Source organism: Odocoileus virginianus, chromosome 2 (assembly GCF_023699985.2).
Source record: "Odocoileus virginianus isolate 20LAN1187 ecotype Illinois chromosome 2, Ovbor_1.2, whole genome shotgun sequence".
Classification (NCBI taxonomy): domain Eukaryota; kingdom Metazoa; phylum Chordata; class Mammalia; order Artiodactyla; family Cervidae; genus Odocoileus; species Odocoileus virginianus.
This window is the reverse complement of record NC_069675.1, coordinates 24,170,446-24,192,124: the sequence shown is the minus strand read 5'-3', so window position 1 is coordinate 24,192,124 and position 21,679 is coordinate 24,170,446. Positions and strand designations below refer to the sequence as shown.

Genomic DNA, 21,679 nt, shown 5'->3' with positions numbered 1-21,679 from the left:
CCAATGCAGGGGGTGTGCGTTTGATCCCTGGTCAGAGAGCCGAGAACCCACATGCCAAGCCAGCGGCCAGAAAAGAAAGAAAGGGGTAATGGACTTATAACAGACCAAAGGAGGGAGAAATCCAAGTCCTTGGTTATTCTAAACGCCAAGTCACTGTCCGTACCCGCTCTGTTTTCTCATCGCCTTCTGGCGGGAACACTACTCTTCAGCTAGACGGGAAGCCGCCTGGGGCACGGCAAACACTCAGGGCCAACACCTTGGGAAGACTCCGGAGAACTTTCTGAAAACCAGGCTCCACGCCTGAATCTGCAAAGTAAACCAGCAGCAACAAGAGCATGTTCTCTTCGAAACTTTAGAGTTTACACCCATGTATTGCCCCCTTATCTTCCATTCATTCATTCATTCTTTATCGAGTACCTATTAGCTCACCACAGGAGGAATTAATATCCTAATGGTAGGAAATAAGCAATTGCCACTTAACAAAATAATTTTTTAAGATTTTTTTGATGTGGACCATTTTTAAAGTCTTTATTGAATTTGTTACAATATTGCAGCTGTTTCATGTTTTGGTTTTTTGACTGCAAGGCATGTGGGATCTTTAGCTCCCCAACCAGGGATTGAACCTGCGCCCCTTGCACTGGAAGGCAAAGGCTCAACCACTGGACTGCCAAGGAAGAAAGTCCCTAAACACAGTAATTTTAAATGGTAGTAAATACTACTATACCATATTCAAAGGCACCCCTGACAAGGTGACTGAGCCCTTAAGGTTATAGAGCCAGCTCCCCAAGTTTGGGTGTAGATGTTCCAGTAGAAGGAATGGCTGTTACAAAGGCTCTGAGTCACAAACAAGGGACAGAAAGACTCTATGGCTGGAGCGTAGTAAGCGGGGACAGAGTGATAGGAACTGAAGCTGGAGAAGCAGGCAGGGTCTGATAAAAACAGCTGGGGCCTTTCGGACCACTGTAGGCCTCTGCATCTTGCTCTGCAGGCACTGAAAAGCCATTGGTGGTTTTAAGCGAGGAAATGACAGGATCTGATTTGTGTAATTAAAGGCCCATTTGAGCTTCAGCGTGGAGAAGAGACAGGAGAAGGCTAAGAAGTAAAGGCAGGGAGTCAGTTAAGGAGCTACTGCAGAGTCCAAGCAGGAGACAATAGAAGCTGTGGATGGAGAGAAAGGCAGGCCCAGTATACCACGGAGAGGGTGATTCGGGACTTGCTGATGGATTAGATCTAGAGGGAGTAAAAGGGGATGATGAAGGCTACCACCTAAGCTTTTCACTTAGAATCCACATGAATGGATGAAAGGACCATCTGTGGGATGGGAAAGACTAGGAGAGAAGCAGGTTTGGGAGGGAAAAAAAACCAAGTGTTGTGCTTTGGATGAGTCTTTCAAGTGGAGGTGGCAAGTGTGCTGGTAGCGGGGGCTGGGCTCTGCGCAAAAGGCACAGGGGAGTATCTATGAACTTTATCCCCAGGCCAGTTTAAGAGCTTGAATGATTGGATGCTGCCATTTCCTTCAGAAAGGAATTCTTAATAAGAAATTTGAAATCAGCCATCAATATAAAATGATGTTTTGTACACAACATCAGTAATAACTGCATGAGTCAGGATCCCTTTTGGTTACAAGTGAGAAACTCAATCTAACAGGCCATCGCAAAGGGGCACTTTTAGCTTGAACCTTCAAACCACGGAAAGAGAACTGATGAAGCTAGTCTTCAGAATCAGAGACTCAAACATTAGCAGACCTCTTTTATTTAGTTACTTATTTATTTTTATTTTTGGCCGCACTGGGTCTTCGCGCGGGCCTTCCCTGGTTGTGGTGGGCAGGGGCTCCCCTTCGCTGTGGCGCCCGGGCTTCTCACCGTGGTGACGGCTGTCGTTGCAGAGCACAGGCTCCAGGCGCTGCAGTGTGCAGGCTCTAAGGTGTCTGGGCTCAGCAGTCGTGGCTCACGGGCCCCAGAGCGTGGGCTCAGCAGTTGCGGCACGTGGGCACAGCGGCTCCATGGCATGTGGGATCTTCTCAGACCAGAAGTCAAACCCACCTCCTGCATTGGCAGGTGGATTCTTATCCCCTGTTCCATCCCTGGTCGGGGATCTACGATCCTACACGTCTTGCAGCCAAAAAACCAAAACATGAAACAGAAGCAATATTAAAACAAACAATACAGACTTTTTAAAAAAAGACTGAATATGTCTACTCCTTTCATGAATATTTGAAAGCAAGTCATATATCCCTCTTCAGCCTGCTCTTCTCTGGGAGCCATATTCCCTGGAGTCTCAATACTAGTCATCACTGATGGCTTATTGTTATGGGAAATAAGAGGAACATCTAGTCCCTTGGATCATTAAGGTCAGGAGTCATCAAGGGCTCCGTGGGGAAAGGCAGGGAGCCAACAGAGGGGGAATGATCCTCACCCCACCAGGCTTTCCCTCAGGATGAACCCTACCCCACCCACCTGCCAAGGGGTTCTGTTCCCAAAGGGCCCGCCAACCAACAGGGAACACAGAAACACTTAAAGAGAATTCAGTTTTACAGTTTACATTAAAAAACAAAAAACAGATAGCAGAAGATTAATAAATTTAGAATAAAAAGTTGAAAGAAGGCTAAGCGGAAATGAATGCAAAGACCAGATACGAAGGGAAGGGTGTGTAATGAAAGTTAGACAAGGAAATGTACTCATTAGCCAGAGTATTTAAAAGAATGAAATAGTTAAGACAGAACAAATTTTTTAAGATAAGAATAATTAGGAAATATGAAGATAATAAAATGATAATTGGCTAAATAAAATGATTTTTTAAATGACTGAATATTATAAAACTAAAAGACTCAACAGAGATGGGTTAAGCTGAAGGCAGCAGGGTAGAGTCCAAGGGTCAGAAGGTGGAATCTTGTGGACTTTTTCTAAGCCTGGGTTCTCTACAGGGCACCTCTGAGGTGAGGTCCTCGGCCAGCCATGCCTTATGTCAGGGCCTCCAGTAAATGCCACTTCCTTAAATAACCACTGGGGAAAGGCATTAAGCGGTGTCTCCCCTGGAACTGGAACTGTAGGACATGAAAACACCCCATATAGCATCACTCGGCCCAGATCCTTCAACCATTGCTCTTATGATGTGAATTCCAGTGGCCTCATGCACATGGACCATCACATCATAAACCCTCTTTAAAGATAATTTTACATATATAATTTTATATACATATTATGCTTAGTTGCTCAGTCATATCCAGCTCTTTGTGACCCTTTGTTGTTTTTTTTTTTCTTTGTGACCCTCTGGACTGTAGCCCACCAGGTTCCTATATATGTTATATATAATATATGTATGATATTACATTTTATACATAATATAAATTACTATACATAAAATTAAATATAATCATACAGATTTATATTTTATAGATATCCATTCCTCAGACCAGCAATCCCACATATAGAATCTATCTCAAAGATAAAATAGCAAAATATTCAAAACTTTGTGAACTTTATTGCAGCATCATCTTCAAAACCAGGAGACTGAAAACATCCAAATGTCATGAGTAGAGGACTAGTTGAATGAACAATGCTACATCCACAGGAACAGAATACTATGCACTGTGATAAGGAGTAAGGAAGAGTCCTATTTACAACTTTGAAATAATCAGAATATACATCTGTGGAATCAGCAATGAATAGAAGAGCTTTTGAAAAAGAAGGAGAGGAAGTGGAATACAAACACAGATGTGTCTTTGCTTATGTTTTTTAAGAATAAATAATGAAAGATATATCAAGAAAGCAATTTTTAAATTATCACCTATACAAAAAAAACAGAGAGGAAACAGGATTAGGGGACAAGGTTTAGACTTCTTGGAATAAACCTTGTTTTATAGTTTTGAGTTTAGAAGCATGTAAATATTTTAGATAAATAAAAAGAAAAAGGGGGAGGACATATGTATACCTATGGCTGATTCACGTTGATGTATGGCAGAAACTACCACAATATTGTAAAGCAATTATCCTCCAATCAAAAATTTAAAAAAAGAGATTTCTAAAAATGTAAAACAAACTCAATCAAAAGGTATTTACTGAGTATCAAGTTGATAGCATAGCCACAGAGAAAAATTACTTTAAACACAATACTTAAAATACTGTATTCTGAATATGAACTAGGGACAAAGAAATCACAAAGGAATTTAAAACTGTAAGCAATAATCTTATTATGAGAAATAATACATAATATTACTCTTAAGCTATTATGTGGTACGATATAGCAATAAATAATTATGTAAGAGTTGTAAATAACTAACATTTTTAGAGCAAGAGAGAAGCAATACAAGTATAAAATCAAAGTGTATAAATTCTGGAAATATCACTATAAACTCGAGCTTCATTTTTCTCTTTTTTTAAAATATTTATTTATTTATCTAGGCTGCACCAGGTCTCAGTTGGATCTTCACACAGGATCTTTGATCTTCATTGCAGCAAGTGGGATATTTAGTTGTGGCATGCAGGATCTTCAGTTGTGGTAAGTGGGATCTAGTTCCCTGACCAAGGGTCAAACCCAGGCCCCCTGCATTAGGAGTGTCGAATTTTAGCCACCGGACCACCAGGGAAGTCCCTATTTTTCTCTCTTTAAAAAAATATGCATGTCCTAGTTCTGTCTATTGGAAAGGCTTGAAAATATGACAACCACGGAGTAGCAGTCAGGAACTCTAGCGCACAGATTGTGCTCACCTAAATAACATTTCCCACCAAAAAGAACCAGGCTCTTAGGAGAAATGGCCAATTCGAGGATTGAGAGAAGATAAGTACAAGATGCACTTTGAAATATCTTGTTACACCAGAAACATATCATACCTCAGATTTAAGATTATGTCAAAAAGACCTAGGAGCCAACTTAATGGGACTTACCCTGGCCAAACATGGGACAAATTAAGCATCAACAATGGTAATAGGGTCAGTTATAGAATATAGGGTCAGGTATCAGAATCAAGAGTATACAACAGTTGTAAACATTTATAAGGCCAGTAACAGAGCTCCAACAACATGAAGAAGGAAAAGATGGAACTAAATGGTGAAACAAGAAAATCTATCATTGCAGTTGGTTATTTTCATGCCCTTCTCTCAATGATAGCTAGAACAAGTAGACAGAAAAATCAAAGATACAGAAGGTTTGCAGAACTCTATAACCAGTTTGATATAATTATCGACAGAACATGCTGCCCGACAGCAGCACAGTCTACATTCTCTTCAAGTGCGCCAGAATCAGATGAAAATCAGGAAAGCAATAGAAAAAAAATCTGTGAAACAAAAAACCAGATATGTGAAAAGATAAATAAAAGTGGAAAACATCTTCTGAGTTTGATCAGCACAAAAAAACCACGAATGATCAATATCACAAGTTAGAGGGGACATCACTACAGATTCTAAAGATAAGAAGTGAATATTATGAACAACTTTATGCCAATAAATTCAACAAATTTAATGAAATAGACAAAATTTTCTGAAAGACACAAAATGCCAAAACTCATTTAAGAATAAATAAATAAACTGCATAGCCCCCATATTTATCTAAAAAAGAAAAAAAAAAACCTGAATTTTTAGGGTTTTAAAAAAATTTTCCCACAAAGAAAACTGCAGGCCCACAGTACTTTACTCGTGAATTCTGCCAAATATTTAAGGAAGAAATAATACAACATTACAACACTGAAAACTATAAAACATCGTTTAAAGAAATTAAAGGCCTAAATAAGTGAAGATACACATTTTATTTATGGAATCAGAAGGCTCAACATTGTTAAGGAGGCAATTCTCACTCAACAGATTTCTTGTAAAAATCCCAGGATATTTTCATACAAATTGGCAAACTAACCCTAATGTGTGTATGTGTATATATAGTGTTATGTGTTGATTACTATAGTCATATAAATATATATAACTTTATATATGGTATGTCTATATTTGTATGATTATGGTAACCAACACGTGACACCACATTGACATATAGCTCAATAAGATAGAATGAAGTCCAGCAAAAGACCAGCACAATTATAATCAATTCATTCTTGACAATCTGTGAAGTCAATTCAATCAGGAAAGGGTATGCTTTTCAACAAATTTTGCCAGAATTAGATGCTGCTGCTGCTGCTGCTAAGTCACTTCAGTCGTGTTCGACTCTGTGTGACCCCATAGACGGCAGCCCACCAGGCTCCCCCATACCTGGGATTCTCCAGGCAAGAATACTGGAGTGGGTTGCCATTTCCTTCTCCAATGCATGAAAAGTGAAAAGTCAAAGTGAAGTCGCTCAGTCCTGTCCAATTCTTAGTGACCCCATGGACTGCAGCCTACCAGGCTCCTCCATCCATGGGATTTTCCAGGCAAGAGTACTGGAGTGGGGTGCCATTGCCTTCTCTGGCCAGAATTGGATATCAATACACAAAAAAAGAAAAATTTAGACCTCTACTCACGTCATACACAAAAGTGAACTCCTAAAGGTAAGAGCTAAAACATAGACTACAATCTTGGTGACTTTGGGTTAAGCAAAAATTTCTTAGCTATAACACCAAAAGTGTCATCCATAATTGAAAAAAATGGATAAATTGAACTTTATCAAAATTTAAAAGTCTGCTTTTCAAGAGACACCATTTAGAAAAACAAAACTCAAACCACAACTGAGAGAAATTAGTTACAAAACATATACACAACAAAGGAATTATATCTAGAATATACAAAAAGTCTTATAACTCAATAATAAAAACATGAATAACTCAATAAAAAACAGGCAAAAGATTTTAAAGGATAATTCACCAAAGAAGATATCTGAATATTTAACAAGCACTAAAAAAGCTACTCCACAACAATTAATGCAGTCCATTGTATGTCAAACATACCTTTTTTAAAAAGCTGTGGAATAAAAAAAACTAACTGGTCACCTATGGGAATTGTTAGAGCATCAATACATTATTCTAAATATTAGTAGAAAAAGGAAGAGTCCAGCAATATTATCTAACCTTTTCTTTGTGAATTGTGCTTTAGGAAAACCAAATAGTTGATGGAAAAAAAGGTTTTTTGGTTTTTTTTTAAGGTATCACAGTCACAAATACAGAGGGAATAATAGAATTAGGAACCATTATTGAGTAATCCTTAATACAGTAATAAATCTAGACAGAGCATCAAGAGCTGCTAAAAATCTTTAGGTTAGAGGCTGATGTGGCATTTCGTAATGCATGGACCAGGCTGACCACACCTGAAATCATCAGTAAAAGCAGAACAACCAGCCATTATGTACTTTCCCTCTTGTGATACAATAGTATACAGAACCACCTATAATCTACTTTTTTAAAATTTGAATCTTAATAGTACCAAGCTTCTAGATTTAAATGTCAGGGGGATTGAAGAACTTTTGAAATGATGCCTTGTTATTCAGTTAGCCAAATTCCGTGCGAAATTCTATAGATCAACAAATATCAGGGAATTCCCTGGTGACCCACCCAGTGGTTAACACTCCAGGCTTCCACTACAGGGGACACAGGTTCGATCCCTGGTGGGGCAACTAAGATCCCACATGCTGCACGGCCAATAATTAAAAATAAAATAAATAAACATCATAAAAGAGAATGGGTAATTAGTATAAATGAAAAGAGAGAGAAAGATTTAGATATTTAAGATATATTGATCAAATTTATATGTGGACCTTGCTTGGCTCGTGATTCAAATAAACCAATGGTAAAAATATCTTTCAGAACTAAGTGTGGACATTTGAACACAGACAAGGTGTAAGATGATGTAGAGGCACTATTATTAACCTTGTTTGGTGTAATAATGATACTGTGGTTATGCTCTTTTAAAAAGTGGCTTCCTGTTGGGTACACATACTGAGGTATTTACAAGTCAAATTAAACCATAGCTGGGATTTCCTTTAAAATATTTTGGTGACCGTGGTAGGGGAAAATGTTGTGAGAATGAGATAAATGACAATTCTCAAAAATAGTGATGGATGGATATATATTAACTATATATATTCTCTACTTTTAAATATACTATTTATTCTACTTTGGATATGTTTGAAAATTTTCATAATAAAGAACTGGGGATTTGGTTTGTTGAATTTTAAATGGGTTGTGTTCACACAGGTGATAGCCATCAGGTTGAGTTCAACATGAGTATTCCCTATCTTGACCCACATACTCAATGACTGTCGGTCACAAATGAGAGGAATGAGTCAGTGGTGAAGAAAACAGCAAGGCAAGTGAAGTGGATAGAACAGGGGCAGTTGGTACCCACCTCTGTGTTGGGAATGAGTGGGGAGTTGTAGGGCCATGACAAACGGAAGATCACATACATGTTCATCCAAAGGGGAGGGAAATGTTGCCATGTGGGAATAAGGGCTCGAGACAAACAAGTCTTCTAATTTTTCATCGAAAACTTGAAATCTAGGCATTGCAGTAAAATCTCCGAATGTGCAAATGACTTTACAAATCAGTGCTGGAAATCCAAACAAAACCTGTCTGGAGGCTAGATTTGTTCCACAGACTGCTGTTTTATAATCTCTGACACCACACCATGTAATGCATTATGCAGTAATGCATTAATAATCGGATGACATTCTCAGCAGTTGAATCACAGGACCAGGACAAGTGAGGTTGTGCATATCCAATATGCCCAGATTCTTTATATGCAAACAGCTATCAAGCCAGGCACTGACCACACTGAACTCTGAACTGAACACAGGCTTACAATTATCTCTATCAAACTGCATCTTGTCACTTGTCAGAAACATTTGTCTCTTATTCTACCTTCAAATTCTACTGAATTTGCACTCCCTTCCAGCTCTTTGTATCAAACACAATTTTAATTAGCCTATCCAAAGCCATCTACAAAGTTAATGTCAACCTGTGTGTATAGTTCAGTAGAGTTCAATGGGCGGGTCAGGCTTCCCTCCGGCTAGACAGCTACAGCTATTCAGCTATAACTTCACCCTGCCTTCAGAGTTTATCCAACTCTTATCCATCTTCCTCCTTGCATACAGGTCTAATCCACTAGTTTTGTGGTGATAGGAATGCCACCTCCTTATATCTGTATATGCAGTACTTTATGGTGTTTATAGCATGTTTCCATAATATTCTGACTTGATCTCTATCACTCTTCACAACCTTTAAAAGACCTATCAACCTCACATTAAGACACTGACCTACAAATCTGCCAGTGGTCTATTTGTTTGTTTGTAATCCACTAACAATCTATATGGTGATTTCTAGCTTAAATAGAGCAAGGACAACTAATTTAGCTTCTTACCTTCCCACTTCAGCGCCTCACCAGGAAAAGAGTTCCCCAAACCACCATCATTCCAGCAATAACCTGTAGGGACAGAAACAATATTTAAGAGGAAGAATGTTCTAACCATTAGAGTTGACAGAAAGTGGAATGCATCACCTTGAGAAGAAATGAAATGCTGATGCTAAAACTTTTCAAACAGGAGCTGGGGTTTTGTAGAGGGGATTCCCAGTGTGGACAGGGGGTTGGGCAGAATGATCTTTCTTTCATTTGTTTCTGTCCACGTGGGGGGCCCACATGGGCCCAAAAGCTTATTTCCAAAAGCTTAGCTGAGCTTTTGGAAATATCTGACCAGTTCTTGCAATGGTAACCTCTGAAAGTTAAAAATACACACTTGGCAAGTGTGACTGTTTTTATGCTTTGTACATTTTAACATTAATTTCCTTTTTAAAAAATTTTCAGCAAATGTTTTTTAAATGCCAGCCTTTTCTCTATTCAAAATTGTAAAGAATCCATACAATGGAATATTATCCAGTCATAGATTTTAAAAAAAAGAAAGTACTGATACAAGCTAGGACAGGATGTATCTTGAAAACATTGAAAGAAGCCAGTCACAAAAGACCACACATTATGATTCCATTCATATGAAGGCCCAGAAAAGGGGAAATGTAGAGACAGAAAATAAATTAGTGATTATTTAGGGGTGGGGTGGGGTCATAGCTGAAGGATACAGGATTTCCTACTGAGTCGATAAAAATACTTTAAAATTGACTGTGGTGATTGCTGGTTGCACCTATCTGTGAAAGTACTAAAATCCATTGAACTGCAAACTTTAAATAGGTGAATGGTAGGGTATATGAGTTATATCTCGATAAAGCTATTTTTTTAAAAATAAGCAAATTTTTTGTGTTGGGGTGGCAGATAGATATTTGTTTCCAGGCTGGCTAGATTTCTAAAGGGGAGCCCTCACCATCTGCAGAGGATGAGCCGGTGAGCGAAAGCGTCTGGTCCAGCCAGGTTAGGTGACGCGGGTGGACTTTCTCACATTCCAGGTAGTGTGGGGCTCCCCTTTCGGAATGGGGGGCTGGGGTTAGTAGCCGAGAGGACAGACGAGATTTCCGCCCACTTTCTCAGAGCTTTCTAGGTCTTTCTTCTCAGCACTCCTGATAGTATTTCCATCCCAGGAGTTTACTAGCACACAACATAAAAACAGCTGAAACCACGCTTATGGGAGAACGCGTCCGGGAGGCCTCTCATCCCAGCTACTCTTGTTCCCCACTTCGCCTCACCCCCCGGGGATGTGGGGCACCCCCCGGCCACCCATCCCCTGGCAAAGCAGCCCCCGTGCCTCAGGGGTGCGTTCACGTGCTGGAACATTCCAAATCCAGCTGGCAGATTTCCTGCGTCCCGGGGGGGGGTATTTCTGAACATGGGGTGTGCGGCGGGTAGGAAAAGATATCCCTAGAAAACGTCTGTTCTCCCGTCTGCCAGCGAATTCCACCCGTCCTGACTGACACCGGGAGAAGGGGCACAAACGGGGAGGGAAACGCCCAGGCACTTTTCCCAAACCCCGCAGATCCGCCCAGGGAGGCCTGCGGAGGGGAGAAGGGCCCGCCGTCTAGGGGCTCTGCAGATCCGAGGGAGGGGGCGACGACCAGTTAGTAGTAGTTAAAAAGGAGGACAGCGACCGCTCCCGCTCTGGGCTTCGCGGGAGTGGTCGCTCCCGCCATCCAACGCGCACCCCGCCGCTCCCGCTCCTGGGTGAGGGGCGGCTGCCGGGAACCGGCTCCGGAAGCTCGGGCAAGCCCCGTAGAGAGGGAGTCGGAATTTTCGATGACGAGACCCAGGTAGGGCCCCATCACCGGTGCAGCGCTCTGCTACCGCGGTCCACATCCCCGGTACCGGGATCGAGGAGTGGGTGCCGTTAATGGAAATGCCTAGGGAGAGGGAGCAGCAGGTAAACGTCCGGGTTCGGGCTGCTAGATGGTTCCCGGGAGGCAACAAGTAGCTTGGAAAGGGAGTGAGAGGAGCGGATACTAGCGGCTTCCTGCCTGCCGCGGAGCAGGACATGCTCGCAGAGCAGTCAGAGACAGGAACTGAGGAGACTAAAGAGAGACTGTCCGTTTCCTTGAGCACGGAAGTAAAAGTGGGGAACGTGCGGGTATCCAAAAGGGTCATGCTCCAGGTGAGGCTCGAACTCACAACCTCGGCATTGCTCTGCATGTACTGCTGTATAAGTACCGCGCGCTAACCGATTGCGCCACTGGAGCTCTGCTTACCCCGCCTCGCGATGGCTCTATCAGGGTTTACTCAGGCCCCGTGCGGGCCTCTGCGGAGCATGCGCACCCTCGGCTCGCGGCTCGGCGGGAACTAGCCGGGGCCCCGAGGCCCCGCAGCTTCCGGTCCGCCAGCTCCCGGCCGAGAGAAGGCGGGGAGGCTGCGGAAGTCTCCTTCTGGAATGGCGGGCTCGTTTGGCAGGGCCTTGTGAAGAGCTCAGCCCGCCTCCCTGAGCAGCGCGGGAGGAGGAGCCCTGGCCGCTGCGGTCTTAAAACCACCTCCTAGTCCTCGGTGTGGAGCTTCGCCTTCCGGTAGCAGACCCTGCGAGGAGCCGGTCTAACCCAGGAGACAGGCTGCGGCTGGCGGGCTGGCCTTGTTGCGAGGGATGGGGCGGAGGGGGGCGGCCTGGGCTCCGGGACCGTAGGTGTCCGGGACGACTGTCCCTGCCTCATGCTCTAGCCAGCCTGGTGAGCGGGAAGACCCCACCCCCTAACCCTGGAAGTCGGTGGGAGCCGGGAAACCCGCGAGCGAGCAAAGCCCGCGACCGCCGGTTGAGGCTCCAGAGAGAGCCGGGGCCGAAGTGGCCTTCGAGCTTCCAACACTGGACTGGGCGGGGATTTAACCGTCAGACCCTTGTTGTGTCCCGAAGGCATTTTACTCCCCCTGACTCTGTCCTGAGTGGGGTGCTCGGGCACTCAGACTGAAGAAGTGTCCCCGAAATCTTGTCAAGCCACGGGCGTTCCGGCGACACGATCGTAGCCCGAGTCTTCAAGAGGCTGCAGGCTAAGTTACACCTCTTTTGTTGGGCCACACAATGTATGTTTTGTTTAAAGCGAGTTCCTAATATGTAAAATCAAGAGGTCTCATACAAATATCTGGATATCCATTTCTTTTTTAAAAACAGAAAGTGTAAACCGTACCCAGGACTTAATTATGACTATCCCGCGCCTTATGCACTTCGTCTTTGTGAGCCCTTTCCGTTTAAAAAAAATAAAGTTTTTTAAATTATGTTTTGCTGCTATAAAACACAAATATAATCCAGGCTGGGTTTATCATTACATTTATTATTATATTTTTTCTGATCTCAAAAAATTTTAATGTAAACATTCTGGAGAGTTCTAGGCACTGTGTCTGTTATCCTTGATTGATAACTCTAGTGAGAACCTCTGGGAGTTTAGCAGCAGCCTCCTCCACCAAATCCCCCCATCCCTTCCCTCTCGGATTCCCTCCATCGATTGTCTCCTGCGCTTCTGTTGGCATGTTGGTCACCCTGTTTGATGACCTCTGCTTTCCTGGGAGAGCCAGGACAACAAACAAGAGAACACTATGTCAATAAATTTCAAAACCAGCATGAGCAAGGGATGGGGGCAGAATAACGATCATGCATAATCACCGTGATGAAGGGAAGGTAAGTGTTAAGTTGCTCAGTCATGTCGGAGTCTTTGCAACCCTATGGACGTGCTTGCCAGTGCTCTTCTGTCTTTGGGATTCTTCAGGCAGGAATACTGGAGCCTGTTGCCATTTCCTTCTCCAGATCTTCCCAACCCAGGGATTGAACCCCCAGTCTCCTACAGTGCAGGCGGGAACCTTTAAGCTCTGAGCCGCCAGGGAAGCTCAATCATCTTGATGATGATGACTGTCATTAACAGGTTGTGTTTGGGTGATGAAGTCAAGAGTAGGATTGTAGAAAAGTCTAGAAATTGGAGCAGAAGAGACTAGAATGATCAGGCAGAGGATGAGGTGATAGACACAGGCTCTGGGTAAGGTAGGGGCCTCTGAAGGGGGTGTTTTCAGGAAGGTCAATGTTTTGTGCATACTGTGTTGTGTACCCAGGGAAAGGAGATAGGTAAGCCTCTCCAGATGGTTTTTGAACTATGGGAGACACATCCAGAGCTCAGGAAGGATGGTCAACACCCCTGCAAGATCCCTTCGGATACCAGGCTGATGGTGGATGCAGAACTGTTTACAAAACGCCAGAATTAGGGCTCCTTGGAGCCCACTTTGCCGGGTCCTTGGTAAATCAAGAACAGCAGAGAGTAAGCCTTTGAAATAAGTCCCTCCTAAAACATGGAACAAGCTCTAAAGGTAAAGGTGTGATTTGCCCACAGGTGGGAATAATTTTTCCCCTAAATTGAAAGGGGTAAATTTCCTGAAAGACAAGAAAGTAAGTTATGGACTCCAACACAGCATCTTCTCAGATCCAGTAGCATTTGCAGTCTGCTCTTTTCTTGCTGCTAGCCCCTCGGGTGAACTATAAGGAGCAAAGGTAGCCCCCTGGTGGTCCAACTTCCCTTTCCACGCTTCACTTTCAGATCTTGTGTTGGTTCAAGCAGATATTGCTTTGTATGAGACCCTTTACAGTTTTGGTTCAGCAGATATTGACTGACTGGTTGCACAGGAATGGAAGGCAACACCAATTAGGGCCTTTTAGAACTAAAATAGATTAATCCCCAAGGAAATTAGGGCTCTGAAGGAGGAACCTGGTGAGGGCAGTGCTGAACCTAGAGAGGGTAGTGTCAGAACCTCTGCTACTAGAGAGATTTTTCAGCAGGAACAAGTATACTGAGACCTTCAAATCACTTACCCTCATACACACCCATCCTGAAGAGCACTGAACTAAAAGTCTGAGTCTGGCCTTTCCTGGCTGTGTGACTTTAAGTCAATCTCTTACCCTTTCTGGGCCTCAGTTACCTCATTTGTTAACTGTGAGGTCTAAACCAGATAAGAGTTTTCTATCCTATCTTGACTGGAAAATTCCTTTTACCATGTATACTCTTGACAACAGCTTGTGATGATTTAATCATGTAATAATTTGTGTGATGTGTAACAAAGAAGTGATTCTTAAAACTTATTTTAGATATATGTATGATATTAAAATAAACTTGAGTAATATCCATAGTATCATAAGACTAGTTTCAACTTCCCATTTATCATGTAATGCAAAATGTTTGATTTACTTTTTTTTTTTACTTTATGTAAAGGAAAAGCATGCTTTGTTAACAGTCTTTAAAAGAGCATATACTGGTCTTAGGACAAGTGTATATTAAAATGTATGAAATGTAATGACTCATTGTAGCATCAAAAATAGACACAAACTGCTTTCCTAAATGAATGTTTAGAATTTATGCTTTTTGCACTTTAAAAACTGGCTTATTTTTATTACTTTCATGTTTTTTGTGTCTAAATGATGAGCTAAAACAGAAGGGTTCTGGCTGCTATGTGTAAGCACCATTCTGCAAATAACATGAAGTGGGTATGGCTGGTCTTTATTCCTAATAATGAAAGACCAAATTGGATATAATGATCACTATATTTTGTCTTTTTGGTTTTTGCTTCTGACATACAAGATAAACATTTTGATTAGCCGAATGCAATTTGCAGATCAAGTACATGAAGATCATCTTGAAGTAGATTTGTAGAATTTTCATTTTATGGTCTTCTTTTACTTTATTTCAGCAAACTTTTTATACTTGATGTTTTTAGCCAGCATTCCATTATGGTTGTATATGAAGCAATATATGATCTTAGGTGCTGCAGAGGAGTCAAAACTCACCACTTAGGACCCACGACTGCGGCTGAACCTTAAACACACACCTGGTATTCAAGGACCACTGCAGGTGCTGGTCAGCAGGCATCAGATGTTCCCAGAGTGACCTCACATTCATGGGGCAAGAGGTTGAGTGTAGAATTCTTTTATTATTTTTCTAAGTAGAAATAGAGAAGATGCTCTATCACCTGTAACAGTGAGAACCATCTTGAATGTCTTTCAGAACTTCTAGGATTTGGCAACATCTAAAATCCCTTCCTATCCTAATAGTCCATGATCCTTACCAGCACCACATGGAGAAATGATCCTTTATTTGCCCTTTGGAGGAGAAAGATGTGTAGGTCTTATGGCCCAAGCTCTAGGGAAGTGTGATGCAGATTTGAACCAGTTACACACAGGAGAAGAACATGACAATTTGGGAAAGTACAGATTCCCTTGACACCAGATAAAAGCTGAAATGATGGTGAGAGTCTGTCAGAGGAGAAAAACATTTAAAGACTGATGGCATTTCAGTATTAGAGTGTGGGGAAATGGATACTGTTCAGTCTTTTTGTTTTTTTAAGACAGTTAAGCAGAATCTATCAAATACATGTCCTTTGACCCAGCAGTTCCACTTCCAGGAATCTCTGCCATAGAGACATTCAAACATGGGAACAAATACACCATATTTCATCAAATATAATTTGCCCTATCCTATAAAATGTACCGTGACTTCATGTGATATTAAAGAAAGAAAAGATGCTGCCATTTTAACAACACTGTGCTTTCATATCAGACTTTTTGTTTTGTATGTATTAAAAGAGCTCTTTTAGACAAACCCAGATGTACATTTTAAAAATCATATATCACTCTTGAGAACTATTGCTTTTGGCTCAGCTTTTCAGCCTTTTGGTTTCTCCCACCTACAAACCAAACAATGCTTCACGGAGCAAAGCAGCTCAGGCTGCACTTCTTCCTGAATCTGGACCCCTCCACACCTGGGCTGTCTTCAAGCAGATTTGTGTGTCTGTATCCATTGTGTTTCTATTACCAGTGGGAATCATTTGACAGAAAATAGTATGTGAAGAGTTTGTGTGACCACATTTTTATCCTCCAAACAGGGACATTTCTGAGAGTGAAAGGGGGCACTGTAATAACATCAGCGTGACTGGTGACTGCAGCCGACCACTAGGAGCATAGGGCTGTCCTCACCATAGCCTGCTGTGTACTGCCTGTTGTTAGTTGCTAATTCGTGTCTGACTCTTGACAACCCCATGGACTGTAGCCCACCAGGCACCTCTGTCCAGGGGATTTCCCAGGCAAGGATACTGGAATGGATTGCCATTTCCTTCTCCAGGGGATCTTCCCGACTCAGGGATCAAACCTGCATCTCTTGCTTGGCAGGCCGATTCTTTACCACTGAGCTACCAGGCTATAAACATAAAACAGAAATAGGAAGGATTCCCTGTTAAATGCCGTTTAATTATGAGAACGTGAACAGGGTGTGTGTCAGCTGTTAATTTAGTGCTCTGCTCGAAACACCATCTCTGCCCTGTGGTCTCACCTGCCAGCACCACTGTTGTGCCCCATCAGTGGATGGAAGGTGCCAGAACGCTGAAGGGTCTTCTCTTCCTCCCTCCAGCACTTTTCTAGCTTCTACAGCACAGCTGCCAGTGGGCGGCTTCCAGTCAGATTTTGCCATCCCCCCAGCACAGTTTCCTGCTTGCCAGCCCCAGCCTGCAGCGCCTCAGCAAACTTCTCTGCCATCCAGTAAGCCCCCACCACGCACCCACCAGAGAGTTCCGAGCCTCAGCTTCGGTGGAGAGGGAGGGCCCTTTCCAAGTTTATCCTTCCGTGGGTTTTCTCTGTTATCTCTGGAGGTAGAGGCTGCTCACTCTTTCCGTTATTCCTGTATCCTTTAGGATTTCTTTTCCCCCTCTTAGTAGTTAACAGTTCTTTATATTGAATTTTCCCTGTTCAAATTACTGCGTCCTGAGTGGATTCTGGCTGGATCCTAATTATTTCTTTCACTTGTCACATGAAAACAAAATCTTTCAAAGAATACGGAGAACATGGGTGTAGGTCAGTTAAAAAAAAAACAAAAACAACATAATGCTTACCATGTGCCAGGCAGTGTTCTAAGAACTTAATACCTTATCAACCAATTTAATCTTCATGCCAATCCTATGAAGTAAGTAGTAGTAGTATTTTATTTTACAGATGAGGAAACAGGCACAGTGAGGCTACCTTAGTAAGTGGTAGAACCAGGATACAAATTGTATCACTCAAGGTGTCCATACCTTAGCACTCTACGGAGTACAGTGCTCAGTGTGCCTTGGAGAAAGAGTCCCGTGAGGGAGTCACCCAAGAGGCACCGATCAGGGCTCACAGAGATATGGCATGATTGTGGCAGAGGGTTCTAACTAGAAATACGGGAAAGACCAGGTAAAGCTAGGAGCACTAGAGAAATGAAAACTAGGATCCAGGTATGCTGGGGCACCCAAATAAATGCCCCCCCAAAGCCCTCCTGCCGAGAAAATGAGGGAGTTCCTCTGTCAGTTCTGGCAACAGGTGAGCCCAAACCTCCTGGACCAGGTACGGGATGCCAGGTCTTAGAAACTAAGCACAGATAATGATGGGGGGCGGGGAGTCTTCCCCTTGAGAGGAGGAGGGGAGAGGCAGCTGTGGAACTCTGGGGTTTCAGAAACATTCGGGGATATCCTTAGGTCAAAATTTTGGAATTTAAGTAGGAAAGTTCACCCTGTGAAGTTGAAAAAAGGAACTGGAGTAAAACCACCTTTGTACATATCTCTGTTTAGCCACCAGTTGATTGAGTGGCTTCAGTAATATTTCTTTACATGTATACACCACAGTTGGTTAGCCTTTCTCCTGTTAATGGACATCTTGGGTTATTTCCTGTTTGGAGCTATTATAAACAAAGCTGTTGGAAACACTCTTTTACAAATCCTTTTGTTTTCATTTCTTTTCAGTAAATACAGGAGTGGGATTGCTGGATCTTAAGATAGATTTTTTTCTTTTGTTATTTGGAGGATAATTGCTTTACAATGTTGTGTTGACTTCTGCCACACAACAACGTGAATCAGCCATAGTATACACATATCCCCTCTGGGGCCTCCCTCCCACCCCTCCGAGCTCCTCACCGAGCACCCGGCTGAACTCCCAGCACTATACAGCAACTTCCCACTAGCTGGCTATTTTACACATGGTAGTGAGTATACACTGCTACTCTCTCAGTTCATCCCACCATCTCCTTGCTTCCCTGTTCCACAAGTCCATTCTCCATGCATCTCTATTCCTGCAAATAGGTTCGTCAGTATCATTTTTCTGTAAGATAGGTTTTTGTATAGTTTTTAAAGCATTTTTAATCATGGTAAAATATACATGAGGTAAAGCTTGCCATTTTAACCGTTTTAAGTGTGGAATTCAGGGAGTTCCCAGGTGGTCCAGTGGTTAGGACTCTGCGCTTTCACTGCTGTGGTCCAGGTTCAATCCCTAGTCAGGGATCCTGCCAGCCGTGTGGTGCAGCCAAAAAGAAAAGTGTACAATTCAGTGGCATTAAGTACATTTATATTGTTGTACAACTATTACCACTGTCCATCTCCAGAACTTTTTCACCATCCCAAACTGAAAATTGGTACCAATGAAACGGTAAACTTTCCATCCCCCTTCCCTCAGCTCCTGATAACCTTTATTGTACTCTCTGTCTTTACAAGTTTCACTATTCTGATTGCTGCTGCTGCTAAATCGCTTCAGTCATGTCCAACTCTTTGCAACCATGGACTATAGCCTGCCAGGCTCCTCTGTCTATAGGATTCTCCAGGCTATTCTAGGTACCTCATATAAGTGGAATCGTACACCATTTACCCTGTTATGTATGGCTTAATTCAGTTAGCATGAAGTTTTCAAGGTTTATCCATGTTGCAGCATGTGTTAAAATTTCATTCTTTTTCTGTTGTATGTATATACCACATTTTGTTTATCCATTCATCAGTCAATAGACAGTCAGATTTCCATCTTTGGGTTATTGTGAATTATGATGCTATGAAAGTGGGTGCACGATTACCTGGTCAAGGTCCTGCTTTCACTTCTTTTGGATATTATTTACAAATATTCTGTCCGATTTTGTGGTTTGCCTTTTCACTCTCTTGATAGTGTCCTTTGATGCACAAAAGTGTTTAATTTGGGGGGGGCATTCTAATTGCTCTGCATACTTGTCAACACTTAGTATTGGTAATCTTTTTAATTTTAGCTGTTCTATTGGGTGTGTAATAATATTTCATTGTAGATTTAATTTGTATATCCCTGATGACTAATGGTATAGAGCATTTTTTGAAATGCTTATTGGGTATTGTGAATCTTTATGAAATGTTTGTTCAAACCTTTCACCCATCATTTTGTTGTTTTTGTCTTTTTTTGTTTTGGAGGTTTTGATCATTTTTTAAATTAAGTTACAGGAGTGGCTGATATTTCTATTTCTTCTTCTGTAGGTAGTAAGTATGAATTCCTCCATGACACCTGGGCTACAAGAAATGCCAAGTTCAGCCACTGTCCACAGTGTCCTGGACTCGTAAGAGCCCACATATGTCTATTCCTGTCCAAGGCTTGAGATCCATGCTTGGAAGAATGAGGGAGATGCCATATGATGTTGGGGAATGGGGGAAGAGGGCAGTGGGAGTCTCTAATACAGAGTGATTTGAAAGGAGGCAGTATTTATGGCTCCTGGCAAAGAGGGAAAAGAGGACCATGGATAGAATATCATCTCCTCCAGGGAGGAGAGGGAGCCCTCAGTCAGAAGAAGGAAACGTAGCAGCTATATAAGCCAAACTGAAATGTCATGGCAGAGCTGGCCAGTGAATGTCTCCCCGAGGACTTTCACCTTTGAGGTGACAAGGAGACATCCACTTCCTGCTCTCTTTGCAGCCCTGAAAAGCTAACAGTGACCACCATGCAGATGAAGGGTTTTCTTCTCAGCTGCCTTGCCCTGCCCTTCCCTGTCCAGTGGGGTCTTAGCTAAGGTTGTGGGATCCATCCCAGGGCCAACAGCCAACTTGGATCACATTAGAGATGCAGTATATTGGAGGGCAGCCCCTTTAAGATCCGATGCCTCAATCTTAAAACCTAACCCTCCGTGTGGAGAAAGAAATGGCAACCCACTCCAGTATTCTTGCCTAGAGAATCCTGTGGTTGGAGGAGCCTGGTGGGCTGCTGTCCATAGGGTCACAGAGTCGGACACGACTGAAGCGACTTAGCAGCAGCAGCAACCCTCCCTGAGTTGCAAGTCACAACCATAAAAAAGTCTTTAAAATATAGAGAATGAAGCTTATTAAAGTATATCAGTCAGGAGACAGAAATCATGCCAGTTATTTACAAAGAGAATGTAATACAGAGAATTGTTAACTAGGTTAAACTTGCTAACTAGTAGCTAAAAAGTAAAACAAAAAATCTGCAGTATCACAGAGGTAACAACTGTAAGAAGCAGTTTCTATCCCCTAGGGCTGAGGGAACCAAAGAAGTTGAATTACTAAATCTTGGAAGGTGGAGGAAGACTTCCACAGAATTGAAACTCAGACCTCTGAGAGGTCACGCCAGCCTCTGGAATTGGTATCTCTGATGGGGTCACTTTAAAACTGATTCTTCGAGAACTGGAAAAACTGCAAATTGGATTTAGAAACTGCTAAAGGAAAAAGCCAAGGTGATGAGCCCAGGAGCCACAGGCAGACAGGAGACAGACAGGAAGCAGTCAGGAAAGAGCAAGTCCCTTCTCCCTCTTCCATCTCTGCAGTCTCCCTCCATCACCTCCACTTTGCAGGGCCTAATAAAACCAGCTGGTAAAGCATAAATGGAGTTTGCAGAATCCCAGCCCCTGTATTATAATGCAGAGTATAGAAAGTGAGTTTGGGGCTGAGAGACAATAACTGGTTAATAATACATTAGGATACATATTAAGACATCTAACTATTGCCGATATGAAACTTTTAAATAAGAATCTAAAATATCAATGTAGAAATTGCCAGTAGGGAATTCTAGCAGGGAGTTAGATCTTGTCCAGATTCCTTTATTCTTGTCTTGATCTAGGAGTGGATACAGATGCTTGTTAACAGTACATGTTAGAAATTACAAGTTTACATTCATGCACATGTTTAGAGAATAACTACTACGGGACTTGCCTGGCAGTCCGGAAGTTAAGCCTCCTCACTTACAATGCACGGGACACAGGTTTGATCCCTGATTGGGGAACAAGATCCCACATGCCTTGCTGCATGGCCAAAAAAAAAGTTTTTTCATCTAAGAATAAATACTAGACACGTTGGAATAGAAGGTAGAGCGGGCAGTGGGTCAAAGAAAACAGTAAAATTCAAGAGTAGCAGACATGGTTCACTACCTTCCGAGCATCATTTCCTACCTCTCAGTCATGAGTCAGAGTTTTGTGTGACTACCCCACCCCTCCCATATGGCCACAGACTTTGAGGGAAGCCAACTCTGCTTCCAGCTTCAAGTACAAATTTTAATTTGAATAAATCAATCAGAATATCCCTCCTTTCACTCCAGGAATGGGTTCAGGTTGGGGTATGTGAAACTTTATTGCCAGTAAATACACCTGGTTCTCACT

The 21,679-nt window shown here is 42.4% G+C and overlaps 1 long non-coding RNA gene and 1 other non-coding gene across 2 annotated transcripts; both read right to left on the bottom strand.

The window, feature by feature from the left end:
* Positions 1 to 1,748: 1,748 nt before the first annotated feature.
* LOC110122863 (uncharacterized) lies at positions 1,749 to 12,089 on the bottom strand. The gene is made up of 3 exons (XR_002309348.2): positions 11,525 to 12,089; positions 9,267 to 9,329; positions 1,749 to 2,111 (listed from the first exon to the last, which is right to left on the bottom strand). It is a non-coding gene; the product is annotated as an uncharacterized lncRNA (long non-coding RNA).
* TRNAI-UAU (transfer RNA isoleucine (anticodon UAU)) lies at positions 11,423 to 11,515 on the bottom strand. The gene is given in 2 exon segments: positions 11,423 to 11,458; positions 11,478 to 11,515. It is a non-coding gene; the product is annotated as a tRNA-Ile (tRNA).
* Positions 12,090 to 21,679: the final 9,590 nt, after the last annotated feature.